The sequence below is a fragment of the Triturus cristatus genome, chromosome 3_1, assembly GCF_964204655.1.
Source record: "Triturus cristatus chromosome 3_1, aTriCri1.1, whole genome shotgun sequence".
Lineage (NCBI taxonomy): Eukaryota > Metazoa > Chordata > Amphibia > Caudata > Salamandridae > Triturus > Triturus cristatus.
Genome location: NC_140583.1, coordinates 37,589,392 through 37,615,931, shown reverse-complemented (window position 1 = coordinate 37,615,931; position 26,540 = coordinate 37,589,392).

The following is a 26,540-nucleotide window of genomic DNA, read 5'->3' as shown; positions in this document are numbered from 1 at the left end:
AAGCACGGCGTTAAAAGTATCGCCGCTTTAGAGGCAGAAACCTGCCGCTAAAGCGGCGATAATGGGCTTGATAATATGCCGCAGAGAATTCCAATAGAAGCCCGTGTTGACACCAGAACATGGGCTTCTATGGGAATTCTCAAGGGCATATTATCAAGCCCATTACGCAGAAAACTGCCGCTAAAGCGGCAATAATTTTAAAGCTGTTTCTTGATAATACGCCCCTCAGTTTCAGAATGAAGAGAAAACAATTATCAGACAATACAATCAACTGCTTACTAATAAGTACTTAATACCATCTACAGGAACAATTTTAGAAACCTTAGAATAACGAAAGATTAAGGAATAAACTGTATGTTTCTACTCGTAAACCTTATAGTTTGCATGCAGCTCTTTCACGCTGGTTCATAGCTCACTGAGCTAACCTACATGAATTATAACTTATGACCCGCAGGGAACACACAAGCCCCTGCAGCAATAGTTCCAGGCCACTGAGCTCTCTGCATAAAATACTAATCTTAGGCCTGCATTCGTTGGATGCTGTTCTTTGTAACAGGCTCGGTCTGCTCAATGCTGTCTTATGGAACACCAGAGCTACTGGGAACACAAGCACCGAAAGGGCTGGGATGAAATGGGAAGATGTTTCCATAGACTGGAAACCAAAGTCATATTAAAGAAACCAAGTTAATCTCAGTCACCTGTTAAGCTAAAGAAGAACTTATCTGAGCGAGGAGCAGCATTTAAAAGAGGGGGGTTGTTCAGTGAGCCCCCATACTGTGCGGATGCTTTATTCTAGATTGCTTTTGTTTTATGATGTAATGTTCTTTCAAGTGCTGCGTGGAGTGCGTGCTATCTTTATAATCCGGATAAAGCCTCACTCCTGCTCTCAGCATTTCTTTACAATAAAAGGGCTGATTGGATGGATTGGGGCTGTGTCTACACCCCTAAGGATGATAATCTTAGGCAGAAAATAAAAATTTACAAAAATACCCACAAAAAATGAATCCACACAGGAAAATCCACACCCGTCAAAGTAAGAACCATAAATATTTAAGACTCGTTGCAGAAGGCATGAAAAAATGGTCATTTAATCAATTCAGCAGAAATCAATAAGTCAAACGAGTAATAGCAGTAACAATAGCCAGACCTAAACACGGCCTCGCACAGGGCATAATAAGCAGAGCTCATAATGACTGCTCAGTTAAAGACAAAGGAATCATGAAACATCTCGAAGAATAAAGTCAGACAATACACTGACATAGAGTCTGCCCAATAAAGATGCAAAGTAGATTCTCCTTGCTCGTCTCCTAAACTAAACATTATGACACTGGCAGCATGTTTATATATTTTTAGATGGAGAAATCATATTTTCAGTTTGGTGTGAAATGAATGCTGAACCATGACATGCAATGGAAAATGCATCACATGGAAAACAACTCTAGCTTTACTACTAATGAATAGTCCTGCATTATGTCTTACAAAGGCACATTTAAATTAGATAAACAATCTCTGTTAGGTATGGGGAAAGGGCCATCATCAGGAACATCATGAACATGAACGAAATGTTGCAGCACACGACCACAGAACTAATTTCATGAATGAAATACTGAAGTACGCTTTTGCAACTCTTGAGGCAGCGAAAAGAGAACACGTCACCTTTAACATAGCGTGAAATGTGCAAATGACTTCGTACTACAGCTACGCCATCTCATATCGACTTTAAAACATTGTCATTTTAAAGACAGTCTGACTATTTCGTTTGCAACCCATAATGAAAATTAAAGACACATATTTGTTAATGCTTTAATGTGTGTCCTCACCGCCCACCACTCCTTCCTATCTCAGGGATTGGCGAGTAGTATGTTCAGCACCTCCCTTCCTCCTGTCTTTGGTACCCATTGGAAGAAATGCAGGCTTGTGTTGGAAGCTGGAATGTTATAGTGTACTAAAACAAAGTACTAACTCTTATGAACAAAGTACTCATGGTGTAGGTCTCAGTGGTCTCAATATCCCTTGATAGGTGCTTGCTTCATGGGAAGTTGGATTCTGGGGAGGACTCATTGTCTTGGTACAGGAGGCGGGGGTTCCAATTCCCCAGATATTGGTGTGGCAAGGCTCTGGATGTCCTGGTGTCCCCAAACTTGGTGGGGTGGGGGACAGATTTGACCCTTCGGAGCCGGTGTACCACTTTTGGTCTGAGTGCTGCATCGGAGTCCCCGGGGCACCACAAGTCGGTAAGACCTGAGTCTGTGGTTTGGGGTCTGCTATGGCAGGGGAGCAGAACCTCTTCTCCAAGAGAGGTTCTTTGGCAATTTGTCGAAGACTGGAGTTGCTCCGGGGTTCTTGGAGTCCTCACACTGCCAAGGAGTGAATGTACACCACGTTTGTCAAGTCCTTAAGGCAGCAGGCAGTGTTTGGTGCCAATTTCTCTGCGGCAGGGCTTCAGTTCTCGGGTAGCAGCTCTACTTTGTACGTTTCTTCTTTGTGTTCATCAAATCTAAGGTTTAAGGTCCAGGTACGCCACCTAAATACTAAATGTAGGGGTGTTAAAGGGGGAGACAGGTGGTAATCAATGGGCTACCTATCTTTAGGGGGCCTACACCCTCTATGTGACCACTTCCCGTGGTAGGGGACACTACCCTATCTATGATACGTTGTTTTCCTGCCATCTCAAGATAGAGGATTTTGCAAAAGTGGGGTCCACATCGCCTGCTACACCTTAGGGGTGATGGTGGCTGAATGTAGGCACACCTCCTCATCTAACTAATTTTCCGGCCTTTCCCCTCACCAAACGTGGAGCAGGAAAGGGGGCTCGGCATCCACCACTATCTGGAGATGCCTGGGTTTCACTTCAAAGGCGGCATCGCCTTTGAAGCTTCCCATTCCCCCTTCGCCCAGAGCAGGCTTTGTTTCATGACTCTGAGAGAGCAGGATCTCAACCCGTGATATCTGGTGGTGGCAGACTGGCTGTGACTAGTCACAGACCACACCTGTGTTTGGTAGGTTTTCAGTGAACCCTCTAAAAGGGTCTTCTGTGTGCATTTATTAATAAATCTAACACTGGCATCAGTGAGGATGTATTAAGATGAGATGCTTTCCACCAAACATCTTAGAAATCAGTGAAGCCATCAAGGAGCTAGGAAACGCTTGTTGACAAGTGACCAGCCCGTGTGCTTTCTATGGCTTCCGTGTGCACTTTAACATCATAGAACAGACTGTACATTGTAGGGGAATATCTGCTCATGCTGATATGTTCACACATGGGATACAGTGCACCCTGCCTTGGGCTGTTAAGAATGCAGTAGGGGTGACTTTCCTATACCTCATGCAGTGTGTGAGGGCATGGCACACAAAGGGCTGTGTGCCATTTCGACTCTTCAGTTTTCTCTGCATCTAGACACGCAGCCTTCAATGGAAGATTGCATAGTCTTGGTGAGGGGTCCCCAGGGTGGCTGCAATCACAGAGGACCCTCATCAGTACCCATACCCTAGGTACCAGCAGTACCATTTTCTAGGGACTTACAGGGGTGGCTAAAGCTGTGCCAATCGTGGTACAATTTTGGGAAAGAGATCTGGCACCGGGACTTTGGTTAGCAGGGATGAGGCTGACCATGTCAAAAAAGGCTCTTTCCTACAGCGTGGCTCTCCCATGATACAAAAAAAGTCACCCCCCTGTCTTTTTGGACCAGCTCCTGATGCAGCATGAGCCGAACCCCTTCTGTGATTGCCCACATCAAGATCCGTCCTTGCAACACAGAAACTTGTCTGGAATACGTGGCAACTTCCTCTAAATTATTGTGAGGGGAGAGATACCAGCTCAACGGATTCCCCATGAAAAAAAGGAGTTTAGCTGCGTCCCAACCCATGCAGGTCCCCCTACCAACCATAAAATTCCCTCCATGTGGAACATGATGTGGTATTCTGTGGGTAAGTGTTTGATTTGCTCAAACGCACCGTCCATCATCCCCTTTGGTATCGCTTTGTTCGTCCTAAATTGGCAGGGTATGCCCAGACGTGGGTCCCTTGCTCACTTTGCCACTGGATTCAAGCTAGCCTGGCTGATGAGGGTTATGGACCTGAAACCGGTCCCAGGATGCTTGTTTCCAGTCCAGGGAAGACATGGCTTGGCAGTTCGGGCTGGACTGTACCCATGAGGCACAGGGTCAGACTGATTTGCATATGGCCATGTCTGAACTGGGGTGGTGGAGTGAGCTAAAGAATGATGATGGATTAAACCCAGATCAGTTGACTGGGGTTGAGTGTTTGATTTGCTCAAACGCTCCGTCCATCATCCCCTTTGGTATCGCTGTGTTATTCTGTGTAACAGGAGGCCATTATTGTTCAGTGCGATTCAATTAGGTGCAGTTTTCACCTGTTCCTATTCACATGTGTTTACCCCGAGCCCTGGCACTCGGCCAAGACATTTCTATGTAAGCAAGTGGAACTCTCCGGATCTTATCCGGGCTTCTGGCATGCGCCTCATTAAAAAGAGAAAAGTTGTAGAGCCGCAAAACATCTGAGAATCCAGGGGTTTCTACCTTCAACATGTCAAGAGAGCCTGGTCTTTGGCCAGAGAATAATGAGCAGCTGAATGAATGAATGAATGAATGAATGAATGAATGAATGAATGAAGGAGGTGACATATAGCACAACAATCGCCTGGAGGTGTCCTGTCGCTCCACGAACAGGTAATTTTTATGAACTACCACTGCCCAGTGAGTACCCAAACCTTTCTTTTCCATCATTGACTAGGCTACGTCATAAGACAGGAGTTTGCAAGTGATAAGCTTGATGGGATAAAGACCGCCCGCTAACTCCTGGGCTAGGACCGCTCTTAACCCTGCTTCTGACGCATCCGTCTCTGCCACACAGACTGCGACAAAGGACTACTGGAGTGGTTGGCAAAACATTGCAAACATCCTACAATGCTTTTTCTTGTACTTTTCCTAAAGAAAGCTTTATTGGGAACGTTTTTCATCAACAGATCTGTGCTGTTGCTTAGGGCGCAAAATGTGGATTGAACCGCCTATAGTATCCAACAACCCTATAAAAGAGCCAACCGCTTTCTGTGTCTGGGCTATAGGAATATTGTTAGAAGCCTCCATTTTCAGAATCTGAGGCTGAGCCATCTCATTCACGCCTGGAGACCCTAGTTACTGTACTTGGGTCTCAGCTGGAGAGTAGTTTGCTGGGTTAGTGGTGAGACCAGCTCGCTTCAAAGCCGATTAAACTCTTGCCACATGGTCCTACCTGGGATGGACTGTTGGAAGTATAAACAATGATATCATCCTGAGAAACAGCTGTGAAATCCCGGCACAGAGCTAAGGCCTGGCCCTTAGGTTTTTAAATGTGGCTGGAGAAAAGGCGGTTTTAAGCGGGTCCCTGGATGGAAGTGGAACCTGGCAACATCCTCTGGTCAGATCTAAAGTGCTGATCTTCAGAGCAAATCCCAGCAGTTTAATATGACTGCTGAGATTGAATCATCATTACCACCATTCTGATGCACATGATTTGTAGACAAATTATGTATATTTTTTCAAGAACAAATAAGTGGTTGGGCTCAGTCCAGCAATCCTGTCCTGGCTGTGGTACCCTGGAAGAAACTGAGGTACACGTTGTTTTTTTCTGTCCGGCTTATATTCTCCCGCGCAGAAAATGGATCATCCAATTGGCCAAGAATATAGGGGCTAGACATTGTATGGATCTTCACAGGTTGCTAAAGTATGATACCTCTCCCATATATGCTACTGTGATTGCAAAATTTCTTTTTTCAATGTGGCTAATTAGAAGAAAATTGCTACCTCATCAAGGTTAATTTGATTTTATTATTCGTCTTTTTATCATCTGTTTTTATTCATTGATATGATGAATGAGTGTCACTAGATTATTGTTGTATTAATTTTAATAATATTATGTCTTTTATGTACTTTTATGGCTAAAGCCGAAATAAAGTTTTTCTGACTGACTGACTGATATTAAATGACCATGTAGGGTAAAATGCCAGTTGTTGTGTGTTTGTGCGGTGTTTTCAGGAACCATGGCCGGGCTCGGTGTTTTATGTCTTCTGTAGAGAGTTTCTCTGGCAGGGTTGTCTGACTCCAAACACTGACTCTTGAACGAGCACAAAGTGTTAGAAGAAGGAGTGAAGGACACACCAGGTGTATTTCCTCATTTACTGTGTGTGTGCCTCCCAAGGAAGTGGGGATCTCAGCACTCTTACCGTATAAGGTGTGTGCAGTGAAGCTGTGTAATGTGTTCATAGGTCATGCCTCATACAGGGCCTGAAGACAGGTGACAGAATTACCATGTGGCAGCCACAGGACAGTCAGGGATTAATGAACTCCAAGTATCAGCTGGGGGCGTTCATGTTTGATTTCTGGAAGCCACCACGATATTGCACCCAAACCTGATCCCCTACTGCACCCCCATAACACTTCAGCTTCAAGGCACCTGGAGGAGTGACGTGGCATTAACTAGAGATTCAGAACTCAGTCTAGCAGCTGATGAGTCAATGTCTAGCCAACACTTACTCATCTAAAAAGAAAAAAGACTTTCTTCACAGACAGCTATATACAACGTCAAAATACCAAGCGGCATGAAAAAAACAAAAGACATGTCAGGTCAGGCTTGACACAGTAATTATCTTCCACCCAATGACGTAAGTGTTGCTTCTAATAATCACCCATTTACCTTGCTGATTTTAGCTTTGGTCAACTCTGGACCCTACCATATGTAAATCCATCTTGACCCTGATTCAATGGAAAAGTCCGAGTAATTACCAGTAGCTGACATTAATTCTATCCATAACTTTTGTGTATACTTCAGTGCGATTCCCTAAGTTGGATGGGTATGCCGAGATGCGGCATACCCGTAGCACTGATCCCAAGCTATACCTGACGGATAAGCCCTAGTAAGGGCAAAACCAGCCCAAGCTTGTTTGTGTTCTAGTTCAGGAAGGACCTGCCTTGGCAGTTTGGGCTGGACTATTCCTATTGGAGCAGGGTCGAGACTGATTTGCATATGGCTGGGTCCAAACTGAGGTGGCATGTGCACAAAATAATAATTGAGTGGGATGTTGATCTGAGTAATTACCAGTGGTTTCGATTCATTCAAGTATTCCATCCATCACTTTTTTGTATACTTCAGTGCATCGCTCCACGTGACCCAGATGTGGACCCCGTGTACACCTGACTGATGAACCCTATTATGAGGCAAAACCGGTCCTGGGGGGCTGCTTGTGTTCTGGTTCAGGGGAGATCGAGCCAGGCAGTTCAGGCTGGGCTGTTGCTATTGGAGCAGGGTCAAGACTGATTTGCATGCGGCTAAATCCTAAACTGAGGTGGCAAAGTGTGAAAAATAATGATGCACTAGGATGTGGTACCAAGTAATGATCAGTGGCTGACATTAATTCAAGCATTCCAGCCTTCACTTTGTTGTATACTTATGAATCAAAGAGAAAGCGCAATCCTTAAAGTTAAGAAGGAGAGGAAGGGATCCCCTTCTGGTGTCTGAATTACAGAATCTGAAACACAAAAATCTGGGAGCAATCCAAACCAAACTGTGTGACCGTAGGCAAAGATTTCATTTCATAAAGCCTCCTTATTCTTCATCATCACACGTGAGAGCACCTTGAAGGGTGTGGGCTGTACAGAAATGTCCTGTGTTTGATTAAATAGACTGTAATGCTGCTCTGTCTGTTCAAAAACCTACATCACATGTATAGTACACATGACAACTGACTTGCCTTTTAGTTCACTAACTCTTTCGTTTTTACGTTAATGTTTAAAAACTACCTCTTTTATTGAATACCTCTTATTGCTTTGATATCATCTGAACTACTGAAGCGAAACGCTTCTGCATGTTAAATAATTCTTTTAGAATTTTCAAGAGAGTTTATCTATTTTCTGAAGATGTTTGCTGCATTATTTACAAGCCAAATATTTCCAGGACTGGGCTCCTGCACGGCCTCTTGGAGCCTAGGTACACCCTTGGCTTGGCTCTGGGTCAGCTCTCCCTGTTAACTTGTCAGCTCACCCAATCATGTGATTTGGAAAGTTCACCTTTTACCCGTGAAGGTGGCATGGCCGCCTCCTGTTGGACACAGGGACTCCTAGTACGCAGCGGCATAACTACCAGTTGTGCAGCCGGTGCAGTGCACTGGAGCTCAGAGGTGGGGTGGGGTCCAAATACTAAGGCCACTTGAGCCCTGAGAGGGCACCTGCGTTTTTATCATGTCCTGCTTGCTGGGCCTTCACAGACCATCGTTCTAGTTTTCAGACACATTGCTGCTTATTCTTTTAACATGGGGCCCGATGTTTACTTTTCTTTGTCTGCCTGCACGTGTGAGGGGTTTGTAAAGGGAACGAGGTGACAGTCCTGCTGGTGGGAAGGGGAATGCTGGAGGGTGTCATTTTCTTCGAACACCCAACAACATTTAAATACCGATAAATGAGCTATAGAAATATTTCAAGTAAAGTTAGGAAAGCACAAATTAAGTGTTTTTTTCTAATTATGGAGTGTGATGGAAATAAAAATTGTAATAGAATCAAAGCAAATCAAGACCCTTTATTTGGTCATGTGTAAATGACAAATATTTGCTGTAGCTCAATTTCCACACATTATCATTTGTGTGTTATATGATTGTACCAGTAAATCTGCATGCCTGTGCAAATCCAGTGGGCATTTCAATGGGAAATGTGCTGTCTGTGAATGACAGTCACTACCAGACAATGCTTTGGTAATATTTTTATGACAGTGTGCTCCTAAATGCAACACCAGTGTCGCAGGGAGTCTGCTGGCAAGCAGATCTGTGCCTTGGGATGACAGGAGTTCAGAATGTAGGGACTGAGTCTCTCTGCTACCTCAGTATCGGTCAGCCTAAATCCTGGCTGGCTCTCGTGCCTCACCGGAACTCCTAACCTTTCCAGGGCAGCGGTTGATTTTGCTAAACGAGAGCATGATCCTCTAGGCCCCAGATAATCCGGGCAAACATATCCTCAACTTTTGTCTCTAACTCATGCATGTCCTCAGTAAACAATAGAAAGCCACAAAGAACGTTTACAACACATTTATCAAAACTATCATAGTCTATTATGAAGCAAATGTGCTGAGATCATTAGGCAGATGCAGCTAAACGAAGGAAATACCATGACTATCAGACCGTACAAAAGTAACATCCCCAGAGTTTCAAATTCTCTCTTTGTCTAGGCCCAGCCTTGCTGTGAGGACCCAGGGATATCTGAGTGATGTCTGGGATTGGAATGTTTCACTGAGTAGTCTGACTGGGAAACTGCTAAACAGGACCCCAGTCTGTGCTCCTTCCCTAAATTGGACATGGTGAGTACCTAGGTACACCCCAGATTGGATACTAGTGTACCCTTGGAAGTCCCTAATATATGCTACTAAGGTACCTAGGGCATAGGTACACCAGGGGTCTCCTGTGGGCTGAAGCATCAATTATGCCACCCATGAGAGACCACTCAAATTGTGACTACGGCCTACCATTGCAGCCTGTATAAGCTGGTGCCCCTGCAAGAGTAGGACACCCCTAAAACCCTCAGAGTCCATTCTCCTGGGTTTTAAGTGCATCAGCCATTACAATACATAGATCGGCCATGTGTCATTACGCAATGGCTATCTCTAAACTGGCTGTAACGAACCTTAAACGGCGTTGAGGTATGATTCCATGCGCTGTAAAGCTCCACCGGGAGGCCCTCTGTGCTCCCAGTACCAGTCTTCTAGACTCAGACAGCAAACTATGGCTGCTGCCGACCAAAGACTCAATTCTGCCCTCCTGCTTCTGAGTCAAGCTCGAGCAGGGGAAGGCAGAACAATAGGTTTCCTGCCACAGGGAGGAGTGACCATCTCTCAGAGAGGGCTTAGTGTATTGGAAGAGGGTGGGGGCACCACCCAGCACCACAAGACTGCTTTGAAGGGCACATTTGATGCCCTCCTTGCATACTCCAGTTGAAACCAGTTCAGGGAGCCGTTGGCTCCTTCTTTGGCACCGAACTGGACAAAGGACATTGGAGAATCCACCCCACTGTCGAGCCCCCCCTGTGGGAGGGACCCATGAATCGTCCCAACCCTTTCCTTAGGGTACTTGAGGGCTTACCTGTGGGTGGGTCCCTAGATTCATCATGGGACAAGATTCCAATCTGAAACCACTTTAACTTCAACTGTCTGGGCACTCTGGACTTCGCTGAACTACGCTTTGGGAACTGAGACTGCAACTGGGAAGATTCCTGCTGCTCCTGTTCATGTCGTTATGCCGGTCTTTTGCAATATCTGTGCCTGTGCTCCATACAGGTTCTTCTAGGGCCTGTGAACATCCAAGACACCATAAGAAATCTCCCTCGTAGTGCAGGAGTCACTCTCCTGCATCTGCAGGCACTACAACAAAGCTGCCGGGTCTGAGGTTCCTGAGCTCCTACAGACTCCGAACGTTTTGTCAACACAGGTGGGGGTTCTGCAACTCCCTCGAGGCTTATTGTGTCTTCACAGCAACTTGGAAGTCAGTATCTCTCATCAGAACCGCTGGAGCAGTACCCCTATGCACATTGTCGATTTGCCATTGCCAAGGCTTGTTGACTCTCTCCTCCAGAGTTCTTCGGTCTCTGAGAAGCTCCAGCCACAAGAATCTCCTGCAGCCAAGATATTTGCCTGCACTGTATCCTCTGCACGTTGGGTCTTCATACTTTCGTGAGATGCTCGAGGTCCTCTTGCTACTCATGTGCCTCCAGCCTGTAGGTCCTCCTGTGGGCCTTCTTTTGTTCCAGTGGGCTCCCATGCTTCCTCAAGACCTGCTCTGACTTACCTGCTTGTGATAAGTCACTTGGACCCTGCTAGTCCCGACACTGCACCTTTTTCGAAGAATACGTTGGATGCCGCTGCCAAGGCTTGTTGGTGCCCCTGCCGGACACTGACTCCTTGACTCTTGACATCCGGCATGGGGCAGCTCATGATTGTCTCCTGGTCTTCCTCAGCGTCGCCTGGTTCGCATAGTTGCAACGTCAAGGGCACCGTCAACTCTCCTGCATCCCCCAAATCGGTGAACATTCGTCTTCCGTGCCTCCTGGTCGCTCCTGAGTAGCACAGACTCTACCCCCTCTGCTTGCAGGTACCTCTCATCTTCAATCAACCTTTGAGTTCCACCAAACACTCTCACCTTCTTCGCAAGCAGCAGCTTTTCTGAAGTCCTCATTGTGGTCTATGGCGGTTTCTGACGTCTTTCGCACCTAGGCACCCGGCTTCCATGGTTTAGGTATACTGGTTCCTGGGATATCCATGGGTGGAGTGACTCTCCAGCCTTCAATATTCCACAGGGTTTCTTCAGGGTCAGCTGGGAAGGGTCCTTCTTCTTTAAAACTGCAACTGTGACGCACCCATTGACTTGCATTGAGTATGCAGTTGTGTTTCCACACTGCACACAGACTCCATAGGGTTCCTAGATACTCACCCTGGGTGGTTCCTTGGATCCCCGACCCTTCTACATCTTCTGATTCCAGTGTCAACTTAAGGTGTGGTTCGCATTCCACTATTTTGGTATATAGTTTGGTCTCCCTCTGGAGACAGCTGTGTATTTGTGCTACTTACGTGTTCTATTTCCAAAGCAGTGTGTGTATTGTGGTTAGATCTGCAGATAGGAGATATTGCAATGTGTTAGTGAGAGTTTATATTAGATTCATATTTTTATAACTACACTTTGTGGTTCTTTTTCACTTAACCTGCACCATAGGATTAAGTACCAGTAAAAAAAAGCTGCTTTACACACTTTCTGGACTAAGCCAGAACGCTGCTCTCCACAGCTACCACTTAGAGAGCTTTCTAAGGTTGCTAAGACCTCTAAAATCACCATAAGGCAGTGATCTTCAAACTTTTTAATTCCGTGCACCCCCAGTGAAGAAAAAAATATTCACCGCCCCCCCCCCCCCCCCCTCAACATTTTTCTCAATTATTCTATTTAACTGGCAATGTTTAAATATTTCTAGACTTATTTAAACATTGCAGCTAAGTTCTGGCACTGTTTTAGAAATGCAAACAAATATAGGATTTCCGAACATACTATTCTGGTGAGGCACGCCTTACTAATGTGTAATAGTATCCACAGTGTGATTATTCGAAATGGTACTGAGGGTTTCGGAGAAAATTTGGAGTCCCTTTCCTCTTGACGCTTTCTCCCAGCCAGGATTTAAATGACAAAGGATGTTAATGATGGCCCATTACAGACGAGCTTACTGCAGCTCAATTTTTGTGGCTGAAAATAAGGCATAATATTTCTTCTGGCCAGAGACTAGCGCCCCCCCTGGGATCACTTGAGGCCCCCCTAGGGGGGCCCACCCCCCAGTTTGAAGACCTCTGCCATAAGGGCTGCCTGGTTTACTTCAGGGTGCTACACTTACATAAGTGTGCACCATATACTAAGCCAGCCTCCTACACAAATTATCTATCTGTCTAGGCCTACCCTTACTGTGAGGACACGGGATATCGAAGTGATGTCTGTGATTGGAAACAGACTCCATACTTGGGGTATGTAGTTTGGTGATCCGCATCATGAGTGTAAACTAAGTTTACGCACGGCTGCATGTCAGGCTCTGTGTGCATTCGTTCCAAGATGGCCGTCTCTTTCAGAATTCTCCACTCTGCCCCCAAAGGGATAAGACACTGTTCATATGATTAAACTACTGTGATGGAAAGCTGCAGCTGTACTACCGTGGTATGTCTGAAACGTTAGGAGCTGTTGATAAGCGGGTAAAAGAAAACAGTACATTATGTTGTTATGTATTCTGGGCAACCTTTTACAAAATGTTCAGACTGACTTCTGAGAAGAATTGATGAATAACAAAATAACACGTACAGCATTTTCCTAAAATATTGCTACAAAAACAAATGTGTTATGTATGGCTGTGCAAAGCAATAGCAGCTGAAAACATCTAATACGCTAAACTAAGGGAGAATCAAAGCGGGCCAAGAAGGGAAATCACTACACCGACTACATACTGCACCCTTACCTCTCTCCTATCGAATGGGTGTGACTGATTAGCAACACTTGTTTCTAAGTGTGATGCTTGTATTTTTGGCTCAGTGATGTAACATTGATGTCAGCATTATAAGCCTGAAAATTATTCCAGCACCACTGCCTGCTTGGGCCACAGGAGCTTTTACAGCACCGAGAGCTTGCGGTGAGGTCCATCCTATTCCGTCAGCTGCAGGAGTCAGACCTGTAGGAGAGTAGGATCTGCTTCACATGGGTACCCCCACTTTTTGCTGGTGTTTCACTGTTTTTCGACCTTAGTCTGGCCGTGGCCCTGCTTATCAGGACCACAGCCTAGCTGCTTCCTCTCTAAAATGGTTTGCATGTACATTAGGTACATATCTAATTGGATTCTGGAGTGCCTTATAATCCCCTAGTATATAGTATACGATGTACCTAGGGCATAGGTACCTCAGAGGCCTACCAGGGGCTGCAGCTTATCTTATGCCACCCCTGGGAAGCACTCTAAAATGACACCACAGGTCTGCTACTGCAGCCTGGGTAAGGGTGTGCTTGCACCCCTTACTGTGGTATAGGCTACCTATATCACTACCCTATACAGACACATATAAACCTATAAGGCACTCCTATGGCAGGCCTTGACAATCCTGAAGGCAGAGTGCTTGGTTTTATGTGAGAGGGTGCCCAAGCATGAGCTGAGCCCCTCTGAAGCTTTCGGAAATACTTCCTTATGGCTGTTTTGTGATACAGCCATACAATATACTCTTAAGTGCATTACAAACTCGCGGAAAATGCTAACTTTGGGATGGCTGCATCAAAACATGTCGTGTTTGGTGTCAAATGCTTTGAATTTCTATACCCCGCCAATTCTGGCGGCGGAAGTAGCATCCCACACTTCTAGAGGGAGAGACATGTTCACACTGGCTAAACCCGGTAGGACTTTCCTGAGCCATGACATCACAAAATGGATGCCTCTGCCACAGACACGGGTCTGGCCTCCTACTGCTGACCGAAACTCCGGCATGGGAGGCCTGGACAGTAGGTTTCCTGTCGTGGGGAGGTGTCCCCACCTCCCCAGACAGGCTGATGTTTATTGGGGCTGGGCGGGAGCACTCTCTGGTGCTTTGAAGTCCTGCACTGGGGGCACACTTGGTGTCCCTGTGCATACTCAAGTTCAAGTATCTGCCCCTGCTCTGGCGCGAAACTGGACAAAGGAAATGGGTGTACCCAACCCTCTTTCCTGGCCCACCCATAGGTGGGGCCTTAGAGTTAGTCCATCCCGTAAACTTAGTATAAGTATCGGAATGTAAATGTGAATGTTGTAAGCTTGTAAAGCGCACAGCTGCCCACCAACGGGGGCGTCCCGGCGCTGTGGACCGCTGGGGAACCCGTCCTGGCTATCCCTGTGAGATGGTCCCTTTCTGGGTATCTCCAAGGTGAAACCAGGCATCCCCGGCGTCTGTGGGGGGCCGTTGTAGAGATGAGGCAAGCTTAATGCCCAGAGTTGCCGAGTGTGTTCCTGGTTAGAGTAGGTACCGAGGCAAGAATTATCAAGTCCATTTTGACCCTGGTCCACGACCCTGCCGCGTCGGGAATTGAACCCTGGTCCATGGCCGATTCTCTGCTTACGGGTCTGCCGCCTCTACCTAGTGAGCCACACCTCACTAGGTAGAGTCCCTAGGACTTTAGATTACCCTGGACGAAACTCTGCAACGTAAATCCTGGACATTCGATGTTCTATCCTGACTAGAAGACTGAAGAAATCTCCCTTGGGGTCAAGGAGTGACTCCCCTGCTTGACAGGCACCAAAGAAGCAACTGACCGGGCTGCATCTCTGAAGCTCCCGCCGGACGCCAAAGTCTTTGCATCACCAGAGGTGGATTTCCAGACTTCCCCGAGGCTACCTGGAGTCCACAGCAAAGCTGAAGCCCGTGGCTATCATGGGTGACGTGGAACCGTGACCCCTGGACACCGTGAACTTTTGCAGCAACACTATCTTCCTGGTCCTCCTCGAAGTTGTGCTTTGGGCTCTGAGTAGCCCCAGCCTTGAGCACCTCCTTCACTGAAGATCGTTGGCCTCCACTCCACGAGGGACCCATGGGCCAGCTTCAAGTGCGATCGCATGAGGCTTCTTTGCGATCACTAGCCCGTTGGCTAGCAAGTCCTCCCGAAGGCAACTCCTTTTTTGATTGGGCATACCTGGTTGCATTAGACGTGCCCTGACTTACCCTCACTGGGTGAGTCCCTCAGACCTTGCTGGTCTGCACCACAGTTCTTCCTCTGAATTCCAGTGACTTCCCATTGCCAAGGCTTGTTGGGTCCTTTCTGGTCGCCGACACCGCAGCACTCGACAGACTTCGTGGGACAGCTCGAATCCAGCTCGTGGACTTCGTTGATGCCTCCTGGACCTTGTGGCTGAAGAGTCAAGACACCCATCAACTCACCTGAAGCACCCGACATCTGTGGGCATTGGTCCATCCTGCCCTCGGTCACTGGCTAGTGACCTAGACTCTGTCCCCTCTGCTTTCAGGTTCCTTACATCCTAGATCCAGGCTTGGATCTCTTCGGAAACTTCGGAAACTTCTCATCTTCCCGGCAGCAGCAGTTCTTTGCAGGCTTCCATAGAAATCGACGACGCGACCCGACACCAAAAGACACCTACGCACCCGGCTTCACTGGGTGAGGTAACTCAAGTACTCCGGTGCTCTTGTGGGTGCTAGCCCTAGAACTTCTTAAGTCCAAAAGGGTTTGGTCCAGACTTGATTAGAAGTGTCCCAACCGCGACATTGCCCATAGAAGATAATAGGAACCCGCTGTTGTGTTTTCACACTGCATACAGCTCCCGTGGTTCCCTGTGTCACTACCTTGGGTGGTTCCTTGGGGTCCCAGCGATTCTAGAGGCAATAGGTTGAGTGCTTATTCCAGTCGTGGTTCTTATACCACTTTTTTGATATATGGTTAGGGCTCAAATGTGTATTTGTGCTTTTACTGATGCTTGGTCACTTGTAACTAAAGTACTTCGAACTCCAGTCTCATAAAGAGACTAGAGGGGTGTGTGTTATCTTAAATACATATATTTTAAATATATACCTGGCATGGTTGTCTTTGCATTTGATCATTCAAGAGATTATAGACTGGTCAAACAAGCTGCTTTACATTCCTTCAAGACTTAGCCTGAAGGCTGCTCTCCATAGCTACCACTAGGATAGCTTTCATATAAGGTTGTCTTTAACCATTCACCATAAGGAGTTGTTTGGACTGATACAAGGTGCCGACTAGAACTAGTGGACAGCATATATCAGGCCACCTTCTCACAAGACCCCAAGAAGAAGAATCCACAGAAACACCTGAGGGACATTGCAAAGTCCTCAAAGCGCTCACACTGAATTGACAAGCAATGTGCATGCTCACTTCTGCAAATGCAGAGTGCACCATTCAGTTCTGGCCACCAGCTGAGGCCATAGAATACCATATGCCGACGCAGCTGCATGGCTACTGTAGACCGTCACAGGAGTCACTGCGTTCAGCCTGATGGGTGGAGGGCAGAGGATGGTGGTTACTTTAAGAGCATAGACTTACTTAGGACAGAGTGCTGGAACTGGGGAAATGAATTCTTTGAGCATTGTTTGAATCATTTTATGTTACAAACCACAGAGGTAACTTTAAGGCAACGTCGTGGGTTTGCTAAAGCCCAGCTCTTCCTCACTGCAGCAGAGACCATAAAGACAACAAATAGACAGTGAGAACTGAGCCAAGGGTCTGTCTTGGCTCCAAGAGCCCGTCTAGGCTCTAAGAGCCCAGGCACCAGCTGAGTCATGGGAACATTGGACATGGAAATCATGCAACAAATATTACATAAAAATAGGATAAAAAGAGTCTTCATAATTCAAAAAAGTCATTTTTTGCAAGCATTTCACTTTAGTACATCCAATAATCACTGTATCATTACAAGTGATAGTTTTAAAACCTGAACTTAGAAACGTTCATGCTCCGGCCCAACCCAGTGGCGTAGCTAGGCCGATTGCCACCCAGGGCAGACCCTCAGTTTGCCGCCCGGTGAAGGTAAGTGAGGGGGTGGGGGGGGGGGGCGGTCGACTTGTTCTGAGGGTGAGAGGGTGTCTGGCAGCCAACGGACAATTTGTTCTCATGGGGACAGGGGGATGGTGGTAGTCGACAGACATGACTTTCTCACCTCTGGCGCCCCCAAAAACAGTGCCGCCCGCCCCCTCAGCTACGCCAATGGCCCCACTCCAGCAATAATCCTATTAGTGAACTAAGAGGCAAGTCAGTTTTCATTTCTACCTTATATGAGGGTTATTTTCATATTTTAATTGGAGCAATATTATAATCCAAGTCAAACACAAGAGAGATTTTTCTAGAGCACACATCCTCATGTATTTAAAGGTTTTCTTATATGCAATAAAATTAAAAATACGAGGCACAATAAAATAAAATACTTGTCTAGGATGACCCAATTTGGTTCAGCGACCAAGCTGGGATGAATACCAGATTTTCTTGTTTCACATTGTGTAATTCAGCCACTAGATTGGTATCCTTTTCTTTCTCCTGTTTGACATCAAAGTTTAATGTTTTGTCTTTCATTTTTGGTGCATGAGGTTAGAGCGTGGGCAGCAGGCACAAGCCACAGGAAAGCTCAGCTCACCTTGGGCACGAGGGCTCAAGAAGACCTCAAGCTGAACAAGAGTCCAGTATCCAGCTTGAGCATTCCGTGGCTCGCCCACCTCTATAAGTTATTCTGGGTATTCTGTGACTAAACTATGCTTAGATGCTGCTGCCAGTGTCATGAATGTTTAGTATGTGAGGATATCTTAGTTTGCGCTGCTACTGACCATCTTGTACCTGTGCTGTATGTGAGGGGAACTTACACTGCTGTCACGCCAAATGTTGCACATTGTGAATGTGTACTTACACACAGGATTGGACTGCTGCAAATGCTATTCATGTTTGGTGCACACAAATGTATTGGTTTGTGTTCTATGGGAATGAGGGAAGTGTGTACTCCTGCCCAGTGCTGTGCCTGTTTTGTGTGTGGAAATCTTGCTAGGTGTGAGTCAAGCTTCAACTCGTACACCCCAGTGCTTTTCCTTACACTTCTACCAAATCTGAAATGCTGCTTATTCATTTGTATCTAAGGGGGGTGTTACATGTTGGCACCCAGTGCTCACTTGCTCCACATCTTAGAATGAAGCTTGCACTGGCCCTGCAGTGCCACTCTTCTTCTACTTCTTTGATGGAAGCTTATACTAGCATTGCAGTTGCACACTTGCTCTATGTCTTTGAAGGACGTGTGCACTCGCTGGAACTGGAGCACTACACATGTTACACCTCTTTGAAGGAAAGTGACACTGGCCCTGCAGTGCCACTCTTGTTCCACGTCTTTGAAGGAAGCTTGTACTGGTCCTGCAGTATCACACTTGTGCCGTGTCTTTGAAGGAAGCTTGTACTGGCCCTGCAGTGCCACACTTGTTTCATGTTTTTGAAGGAAGCATGCACTAGTAATGCAGTTGCACAGATGTTCCATGTCTTTGAATGAAACTTGCACTGCCCCTACAGTGCCACTCTTCTTCCACATCCTTGAAGGAAGCTTGCACTCGTCCTGCAGTATCACACTTGTTCCGTGTCTTTGAAGGAAGCTTGCACTGGTCCTGCAGTATCACACTTGTTCCACATCTTTCAACGAAGCTTGCACTGGCCATGCAGTGTCACTCTTGTTCCACATCTTTGAACGAAGCTTGCACTGGCCATGCAGTGTCACTCTTTTTCCACATCTTTGAAGGAAGCTTGCACTGGTCCTGCAGTATCACACTTGTTCTGTGTCTTTGAAGGAAGCTTGCACTGGTCCTGCAGTATCACACTTGTTCGATGTCATTGAAGGAAGCTTGCACTGGCCTTGTAGTACCACACATGTACCACATCTTTGAACGAAGCCTGCACTGGCCATGCAGTGTCACTCTTGGTCCATCTCTTAGAAGGTAGCTTGTACTAGCACTGCAGTCGCACACTTGCTCCACGTCTTTGAAGGAAGCTTGTACTAGCTGGCACTGGAGCACAACACACGTTTCACATCTTTGAAAGAAAGTGACACTGGCCCTGCGGTGCCACACTTGTTTCACGTTTTTGAAGGAAGCTTGCACTAGTAATGCAGTTGCACAGTTGTTCCATGTCTTAGAAGGAAACTTGCACTGGCCATGCAGTGCCACTCTTGTTCCTCTTCTTTGAAGGAAGCTTGCACTGGTCCTGTAGTACCACACATGTTCCACATCTTTGGAGGAAGCTTGCACTGGTCCTGCAGTATCACACTTGTTCCATGTCTTTGAAGGAAGCTTGCACTGGCCTTGTAGTACCACACATGTTCCACATCTTTGAACGAAGCCTGCACTGGCCATGCAGTGTCACTCTTGCTCCATCTCCTAGAAGGTAGCTTGTACTAGCATTGCAGTTGCATACTTGCTCCATGTCTTTGAAGGAAGCTTGCATTCACTGGAACTGGAGCAAAACACATGTTACACCTCTTTGAAGGAAAGTGACACTGGCCCTGCAGTGCCCACTTGTTCCATATCTTTTAAGGAAGCTTGTACTGCCCCTGTGCTGCCACTCTTGCTCCATTTCTTTGAAGGAAGCTTGTACAAGAATTGCAGACGCACAATTGCTCCATGTCTTCGAAGGAAGCTTGCACTAGCTGGCACTGGAGCACAACACACGTTTCATATCTTCGAAAGAAAGTGACGCTGGTCCACATGTAGTTCTCAGGAAAAAGTGTGATGCTCTTTGAACGAAGCTTGCACTGGCCATGCAGTGTCACTCTTGTTCCACATCTTTGAAGGAAGCTTGCACTGGCCCTGCGGTGCCACACTTGTTTCACGTTTTTGAAGGAAGCTTGCACTAGTAATGCAGTTGCACAGTCTTTCCATGTCTTTGAAGGAAGCTTGTACTGGCCCTGTAGTGCCACTCTTGTTCCACATCGTTTAAGGAAGCTTGCACTGGTCCTGCAGTATCACACCTGTTCAGTGTCTTTGAATGAAGCTTGCACTGGTCCTGCAGTATCACACTTGTTCCACATCTTTGAACGAAGCTTGCACTGACCATGCAGTGTCACTCTTGTTCCACGTCTTTGAAGGAAGCTTGCACTGGCCCTGTAGTGCCACTTTTGTTCCACGTCTTTGAGGGAAGCTTGCACTGGTCCTGCTGTGTCACACTTGTTCCATGTTTTTGAAGGAAGCTTGAACTGGCCTTGTAGTACCACACATGTTCCACATCTTTGAACGAAGCCTGCACTGGCCATGCTGTGTCACTCTTGCTCCGTCTCTTAGAAGGTAGCTTGCACTAGCATCGCAGTTGCACACTTGCTCCACATCTTTGAACGAAGCTTGCACTGGCCATGCAGTGTCACTCTTGTTCCACATCTTTAAAGGAAGCTTGCACTGGTCCTGCAGTATCACACTTGTTCCATGTCTTTGAAGGAAGCTTGCACTGGCCATGCAGTGTCACTCTTGCTCCATCTCTTAGAAGGTAGCTTGTACAGGCATTGCAGTCGCACACTTGCTCCACATCTTTGAAGGAAGCTTATACTAGCTGACACTGGAGCAAAACACACGTTTCACATCTTTGAAAGAAAGTGACAATGGCCCTGCGGTACCACACTTGTTTCACGTTTTTGAAGGAAGCTTGCACTAGTAATGCAGTTGCACAGTTCCATGTCTTTGAAGGAAGCTTGCACTGGCCCTGTAGTGCTACTCTTGTTCCACATCTTTAAAGGAAGCTATTACTGGCCCTGAAGTATCACACTTGTTCCGTGTCTTTGAAGGAAGCTTGCACTGGCCTTGTTGTACCACACATGGTCCACATCTTTGAACGAAGCTTGCACTGGCCCTGTAGTGCCACTCTTGTTCCACGTCTTTGAAGGAAGCTTGCACTCGCTGGAACTGGAGCACAACACATGTTACACCTCTTTGAAGGAAAGTGACACTGGCCCTGCAGTGCCCACTTGTTCCATATCTTTTAAGGAAGCTTGCACTGCCCCTGTGCTGCCACTCCTGCTCCATGTCTTTGAAGGAAGCTTGTACTAGCATTGCCGATGCACAATTGCTCCATGTCTTCGAAGGAAGCTTGCACTAGCTGGCACTGGAGCACAACACACGTTTCACATCTTTGAAAGAAAGCGCCGCTGGTCCACATGTAGTTCTCAGGAAAAAGTGTGATGCTGTTGACCGGTGCTGTATGTCATGTGTGTGGGAGCCAAGGGCCCCCTGCACTCCGGCTCCCTGTGTTCTGTCTCAGCATATTTTGGGTCGGGTCTACAGACTGTTTCAGCAGTCTCACCTGCCTCGAGTGTTCTAAAAAATAACACATACTTGTCCTTTGAGAAAATGGGCTTTGGGTAAGCCATGTTCAGTTATTGATGAGTGTCATTCACACATTAGTTCAGCCCTTCAGAACAGCAGACATACAATGGGGTGGTGGCTCAGTCATCGTCAGTCACTTGGTTTGTTGTCAATGTTTGGTTCTGCCTATCAGACAACCGCTGGTCTGTAGGTTGTCAGGTAGTCTGAGTTACAGTAATTGGCCTGCATACTCTGAGTTACTTTGCATCGAGAGCAGTCGGATCTAAGGAGATATGTCCCTTAGTTCATCCCAAGACAGCTCACCTGAAAATGCAGACTAGTGGAGACTAATTAGAGTACCAGCAGGTCAGCCGCCATTGCTCCTGGACCATAACTTTCTTATGCAGATGGCCGAGCATCCCCTCTGCAAGCTTCAAACCCAGGCCAGCATCCTGAAACAGTATTCTGCAAACTCTATCATTGTTTAGTGATAGCAGACCAATGCTTAGCTTTCATTTTTAATTTTTTTATTGAACCCCATGAACTCCACATTTAATTGGTAAGGCTAAGTGGCAGATCAATTCAAAAACGCTTACGTTTTTAAATTGATCTGCCATTTAGCCTTATCAGTTACATAGAATCATTGAGATTTTATATTTTCAAAAGGATAATCTCTTGTTCTTCTTTTTCACGATTGAATTTTCATGACCATAAACTCTTACCAACAATATATTAATTCTTGTTTTCCCCTGAAAGAAACGACATGCCAACTACGTTGGGCCTCTGAATTGTCACTTTCCAGATTTTAGGATGTTTGTGTAGTATGTTTTCATGGTTTGAATGGATTTAAGTGTGAGTGAGAATGTTTGAATAATTTGTGTCTCTGATTTTCCATGGGCATTGTTGTTTGTATAATTATTATGCCATCTGTTAGTTGAATTGTTTTCTCCAATATATGATTTATGCATTTAAGAAATGTTTTCAATCACTTTGAAAATAAAAAAGTAAAAATACGGTAACCTGTTTCGTGGTACAATTTATACGCATGGTCTAGCAAGAGTGGTCTTTATTATAAACTGACTTAATTGCATATTGTTAAAGCACATAGGTACAGCTGACTCCTCCTTGTTTACTCTTGAATTATCCCCTGCTGCTCTACCTTTATCCATTTAGGTGTTCACCTTTTTGTATTGGTACACACACAACCACAACCACACACACAACCACACACACAACCACAACCACACACACAACCACAACCACATGCACAACCACACACACAACCACACAACCACACACAACAACACACACACAACCACAACCACACACACAACCACACATACAACCACACACACACAACCACACACACAACCACACACACACAACCACACGCATACACACAACCCCACACAGACACACACAACCACACCCACAACCACACACACAACCACACAACCACAAACACACACACACAACCACACACAACCACACACACACGCACATACACAACCACACATACAACCACACAACCTCACCCACGACCACACACACACACAACCACACCCAACCACACAACCACACACACAACCACACACACACAACCACACACACAACCACACACAACCACACACACAAACACACACAACCACACACACACAACCACACACACAACCACACACACAATCCCACATACACAACCACACAAACAACCACACACACACAACCACACCCACAACCGCACACACACAACCACAACCACACCCAACCACACCCACCACCACACACACACAACCACAACCACACACACACACAACCACACACACACAACCACAACTACACACACACACACACACAACCACAACCACACACACAACACACACAACCACACACACAACCACACACACACACAACCACACACACACAATTACACACACAACCACACACACAACCACACACACACAACCAAACACACACACACAACCTCACACACAACCACACACACAACCTCACACACAACCACACATACAACCACACACGCTATCACACACACACAACCACACACACAACCACAACTACACATACACAACCAAACACACAACCACACACACACACGACCACACACACAACCACACACACAACCACCCACACAAACACCCACACAACTACACACACCACACACACAACCACACGCACACACAACCACACACAACCACACACACAACCACACACAACCACACACACACACACAACCACACACAACCACACACACACAACCCCACACACAACCACACAAACACACACAACCACAACCACACACAACCACAACCACACACACACAACCACACACACAACCACACACACAACCACACCCAGCCACACATCCACAAACACACCCACAACTGCACCCACACCCACAACCGCACCCACACCCACAACCACACACACAACCCCACACACACAACCCCACACACACACACACAACCACACACAACCACACACAACCACACACACACAACCACACACAACCACACACACAACCACACACAACCACACACACACAACCACACACACACAACCACATAAACACACACACAACCACACACACACAACCACACACAACCACACACACAACCACACCAAGCATTGGCATAGCCAATTGGTCTCGCCTTTGGGACCTTATAAGTGTTTAGCCACGCAACAGTTGATGCGGTTGCACCAAGGATATTGTGCTGCATAACTAAATACTTAGAAGGTCCCAAAAGCGAGACCTATTGGCTATGCCAATGCTTGTTTTAGTAGTGAAGTGGGCCCGTTTTTTGAAGCCATGATTCTTCCCTGCAAAAAGCCCCAAAGATCAGCCTCGCACAGCCTGTAGTAATGGTTTAAGTGGGGCTGAGGGGAGAGTAGATAACCTTAGTGGGCAGCTAGGCTTCAGTGAGTTGCATGAGTGGAGCGATCCACCAGCTTCTCCACCTGTGCCTCCCGTGCCTCCGTCACCCCCAACACTGCTCCTTCCTAATGCGGGGTGCACCAGCGCGTGAGCAGTGTGCTTGTGGGAGTGCAGGATAACCACCATGTTTTGTGAGTGCAATGTGGGGGGTGTCCGTGTTAATACAGGAGTAACATTGTCTTTTGTGAGTGCAGGGTAAGTGCTCTGCATGTTGAAGTGTAAGTGCAGATAAGGAATATGCGAGAGGGGTGTGCCTGTGTGAGGGCATCAGTGTGAGGGTAGCTTAGTCGATAATATTAAGGGGCGTGAGTCGGAGCAACTGGGTGTACGAAAATACCACCCTGAGGGGTGGGATGGGCATTCTGAGTGTGATCGGCTGACCTGAGATGGTCGACGCTAAAGGCATTCGTTTCTAGTTAGTTGGAAAAGTAAAGACCTTTCTTGCTAGCAGTAATTTGCCCGTAGCCATAAATTGACAAAATAAGACTTTGGAAACCTCTACCCATGCCCATGCCATACATCTATAAAAACACTAGAGAACACTATACGCTGAGCACATGCCATGGTGCCATGCCGTGTTTAAAGGTGGCACGAGGCAGTGCCATATTCACTAGATGGTGTGTGTATGCATGCAGGGCACAGCACTGTGGCACGTTGGCACTATGTTGTGAGCTTGGATGGTGTCATTGTATTGCACATCTTTTCAAAAAGCCCAATGCAAGATAATAGTTAAATAAAAACGTACAGTGCGGTAACAGGTGCAGATGTCAAAGCAGCCGATGTAAAGAAAGGAGGCGGCCCAAAGGGCACCTTAAGTGCTGGATCCTTCCCTGGCACTACCAACCACCAGAGAGAAGCCAGGCATTCAGATGGGAAGTTAGGCTTACCTGATGTTGGCAGAATTGTTTTCCAGACCCCCCTCCCCCCTTACCCCCTTCACCTGATATTCGGCCATCACCAGGAGATATCAGATAGTGGCAGGGAAGGAGAGAGGAAAGCCCCGCCACAGAGTGAGTGCCCATCCTCCTTTGGAGCCTGAAAGCAGCCGGTGTCCATCCAGGTGCATGGAACCAGCCCAGGACCTCGGTGCGAGGCTCTCCGAGCCTTTCTGTTCCCAGGGGCTGAGAGGAGGTTGGTGGGCAGAGGGCAGAAGTGCCCCTCGGGCAGTTCTTGGCAAGAAGACCTGATCCCTCCTTACGCAATGTTTTTTTAAGTCCGACAGCGCAGGGACATAGGTGATGGTGCTGCGGGGACGCAATAGCTGATGGTGCTGCGGGGACACAACAGGTGATGGTGCTGCGGGGACACAACAGGTGATGGTACTGCGGGGACACAACAGGTGATGGTGCTGCGGGGACACAACAGGTGATGGTGCTGCGGGGACACAACAGGTGATGGTGCTGCGGGGACACAACAGGTGATGGTGCTGCGGGGACGCAACAGGTGATGGTTCTGCAGGGACGCAATAGGTGATGGTGCCGCGGGGACGCAATAGGTGATGGTGCCGCGGGGACGCAATAGGTGATGGTGCTGCGGGGACGCAATAGGTGATGGTTCTGCGGGGACGCAATAGGCGATGGTGCTGCGGGGAGATGGTGCTGCGGGGACGCAATAGGTGATGGTTCTGCAGGGACGCAATAGGTGATGGTTCTGCGGGGACGCAATACGTGATGGTGCTGCGGGGACGCAATAGCTGATGGTTCTGCGGGACGGTGACGCAAAAGGTGCGGGGACGCAATAGATGATGGTGCTGCGGGGATGCAATAGGTGATGGTGCTGTGGGGACGCAATAGGGGATGGTTCTGCAGGGACGCAATAGGTGATGGTGCTGCGGGGACGCAATAGGTGATGGTTCTGCAGGGACGCAATAGGTGATGGTTCTGCGGGGACGCAATACGTGATGGTGCTGCGGGGACGCAATAGCTGATGGTTCTGCGGGACGGTGACGCAAAAGGTGCGGGGACGCAATAGATGATGGTGCTGCGGGGATGCAATAGGTGATGGTGCTGTGGGGACGCAATAGGGGATGGTTCTGCAGGGACGCAATAGGTGATGGTGCTGCGGGGACGCAATAGGTGATGGTTCTGCAGGGACGCAATAGTTGATGGTTCTGCAGGGACGCAATAGGTGATGGTGCTGCGGGGACGCAATAGGTGATGGTGCTGCGGGGACGCAATAGGTGATGGTTCTGCAGGGACGCAATAGGTGATGGTGCTGCGGGGACCCAACAGGTGATGGTGCTGCGGGGACGCAA